Genomic DNA, 3,778 nt, shown 5'->3' with positions numbered 1-3,778 from the left:
AATTGATTGATTGAACTTTTTAGTCCCACCGTCTGCTGTTACCACCGCAGCCACGCCCACTCAATGGACCCCACCCACCCAATGGCCACACCCACCCGGCACCCGACAATGCATAAGTGGGTTTTGGGTTGCAGTTTGGGCACTCGGTCTCTCAAAGGTTCGCCATCACTGGTCTAGTTTAATGAAGAGAAGGACGAGGAGGGACATGATAGCAGCGTTCCAGTATCTCAGAGGCTGACCCAAAGAAGAGGGAGTCAAGCTATTTTCCAAGGTGCCTGAAAGCAGGACCAGAAGCAACAGATGGAAACTAATCGAGGAGAGAAGCAACTTAGAACTAAGGAGAAACTTCCTGACAGTTAGAACAATTAACCAGTGGAACTACCTGCCTCCAGAAGCGGTGAATGCTCCCACACTGGAAGTTTTTAAGAAGAGAACAGACAGCCATTTGTCCGAAATGGTATAGGATTTCCTGCCTGAGCAGGGGGTTGGACTAAATGACCTCCAAGGTCCCTTCCAACTTTATTATTATTATTATTATTATTATTATTATTATTATTATTATTATTATTATTACTACTACTACTACTACTACTACTACTACTACTACTATTATTATTATTATTATTATTATTATTATTATTATTATTATTATAAACTACAATTACTCCTTGATTTATAACCACGATGGGACCAGAATTTCTGTTGCTAAACAAGGACAGTTTCAGTTGATTGCAAGGTCGTTTAAGTGAGTTGCACCCAATTTTATGACATTTTGGCCGTGGTGGCTGAGTATATCCCCGAAGCTGTTAAGCGAATCACACGGTTGTTAAGCAAATCTGGATTCCCCTCCCCCACTGACTCTGTCAAAAGATGGCTAGGAAGGTCACAAGGGGAGATTGTGTGACCACAGGACAGTGCGACTGTGATAAAAGCTGCTGGTTGCCAAGCACCCAAATTTGGATCACGTGGCCGTGGAGATGCTGCAACGGTCGTAAGTGTGAGGACTGATTGCAAGTTCCTTTTTTTTCGGTGTTTTTGTAAGGACGAACGGGTATTAAACGAATGGCTGTAAAGCGAGGACGTGGGCACCGCACCGTTGTAGCACGTTGTTTGGTGTTTGACTGCCATCAGCAAACTTCAAATGGATGGGACTTCTTTTTTGTTTTAAACCAAAATCCCAACATCTATCTCTATACAAATAATCCTTGACTTATAACAGTTTATTTAGTGACCATTCAAAGTTACAAAGGCACTGAAAACAAAAATGACTCATGACCGTTTTTCACATTTACACATTTGCAGCCTCCCCGTCTTCACACGATCAAAATTCAAATCAGAATACGAATACAGCGGGAAGGGACCTTGGAGATCTTCTAGTCCAGCCCCCTGCTCAAGCAGGAGATCCTCTACCATTCCAGACAAACGGCTGTCCTTTCCCTTCTTAAAAACCTCCCGGGATGGGGCACCCACGACTTCTGGTGGCAAGTTGTTCCACTGGTTAATTCTCCTCGCTCTTGGGAAGTTTGGCAAATGCTTGGCAACGGGTTCATGTTTACGACCGTTGCTGAGTCCCAAGATCACGTGATCCCCTTTTGAGACCTTCTGGAAAGCCAAGTCCAGGAGGAAACTGGATTCCCTTAACAACCGGATTACTCGTTTAACAACGGGCAGTGATTCGCTTCACAAACGTGGCAAGAAAAGTCGTAAAATGGGGCCAAACTCATTTAAAACTCAGCAGTGTAAAGTGGTGGTCGTAAACCTAGAACTACATAAGTAAGAAAACCATAGAGGGGATCTGCGCCAGAGCAAAACCCCGGTTTTAATGTCCAAGGTGGCATTTATACAGATGATTTTGTGTGTTCATTTAATACGGATTCTGTCTTTTTCTCCTCATTTTTTTCCCTAGCACATAGGAAAATTTCCTGTGTTTGCTTTCTTGCACCCTGCATCTCAGCAACGTGGAGGCGTTCCTGGATATGTTGGATTACAAAACCCATGTTCTCATGGAAGCCTATAGGACGCTGAGGAGTCTTTTTATCTAGGACGGAAGGCTGGGACGCAGCCACGGTCGTAAATATGAACCTGTTGCCAAGCCTTTGCCAAACTTCCCAACAGCGAGGAGAATTAACCAGTGGAACAACTTGCCACCAGAAGTCATGGGTGCTCCATCACGGGAGGTTTTTAAGAGTTTGCCTTGAAAACGGTCCTGAAACTTCACACTCCAAAAGTAGAACAATATAAAGATGCCTATGCCTATTACATATAGTAATAGGGTTTGAAGGGACCTTAGAGATCTTCTAGTCCAGCCCCCTTCTCAAGCAGGTTGTGGTCAACACCGGCAACATTAAGACATTTCAATTTATAAGAATGTTTTGAATAGTTTTAAAAGATTAGCTGCGGATTTATTAGACGGAATACTTAAAGATTAAATATTGGTTTGAATACGCTTAAAATTTTTGGGGACATAAATATATTTTAGCTTAAGAGGGACATGTTTTTCAAGTAGTATATTATTTCCTTCCTTCTTTTTTTTCCTTCTCTCTATTTTTTTTTAAGATATGAGAAATGTAAAAATGTTGGGATGGCTTGTCTGAGGAAAAAGACTTAAATATTTAACTCTTAAGAAAATCTGAAGCGGTAAAAATGTTTTTGAACGTTGTGGTGAAGGGATATTATCAATATTACTAATATCAAGCTTAAGCATAATAAAATCCCTTCAGTGGGGAAAATAAATTTAAATAAGAACTTTAGTAACAGGATCTAAGACAAGGTGATTAAGACGATGAATTAGAAAAGAAGCTTGATATTGAGGTGGGAGTTGCTTGTAGAAATACTAGAAAAATGGTTATATTCAATTGTTATCTACTAAAATACTGAGAAATATACAAATTTAAGGTCGATAAAAGAGAATATTATTGGAATAAGAGAAAACCAAGGAAAGCTTCTATGTGGAGTATGGAATTATAGAAACTAATTGTTATTGAGTGTTTGTAAATATAAACCTGGACAACACGCTGTTTACCAAATATTAATGGTGATTATGTTTAAAAATAATAATAATATATATATATTTTTAAAAAAAGACATTTGGACTTCAACTCCCAGAATTCCCCAGCCAGCTATGCTGGCTGGGGAATTCTGGGAGCTGAAATCCACAAGTCTTAAAGTGGTCAAGATCCCTTCTTAAAAACCTCCAGATAGGGTAGAAATAGTCCTCAATTTATGACAACGCTTGAGCCCAAAATTTCTATTGTTAAGCAAGACAGCTGCTATTCAGTGAGTTTTCTCCCATTTTGCGACTTTTCTTGCCATCGTTGTTAAGTGAATCACCTACAGTTGTTAAGTTACTCACAGGGCTGTTAAATGAATTGGGATTCCCCATTGAGAAGGTCCCAAAAGGGGATTGCGTGACCCCTGAGGGACGCTGCAATCATCGTAAGTACATGTCAGTTGCCAAGCATTCTGAATTTGGATCACGTGACCACGGGGGATGCTGCAACGGTCGTAAGTGTGAAAAACAGTCCTAAATCAAAGTCTACCTGTATAGTTAGTCGTTGACTTATGATCGCAATTGAGGCCAAAACTTCCTTGCTAAGCTAGGCCAGGGGTAGGCAACCTTGGCTCTTTTATGACTGGTGGACTTCAACTCCCAGAATTCCTGAGCCACCCACGCTGAGAAGAAAGGGAGAGGTTTCCAAGCTGAGCCATGCTGGCTGAGGAATTCTGGGAGTTGAAGTCCACGAGTCATGAGGGGGCCATAGTTCCCCCATGCTGGCTC

This window comes from Protobothrops mucrosquamatus, unplaced genomic scaffold (genome assembly GCF_001527695.2).
Source record: "Protobothrops mucrosquamatus isolate PMUCROS unplaced genomic scaffold, P.Mucros_1.0 scaffold16708, whole genome shotgun sequence".
Classification (NCBI taxonomy): Eukaryota; Metazoa; Chordata; class Lepidosauria; order Squamata; family Viperidae; genus Protobothrops; species Protobothrops mucrosquamatus.
The sequence above is the reverse complement of the archived record's forward strand: the minus strand, read 5'-3'. Positions refer to the sequence as shown.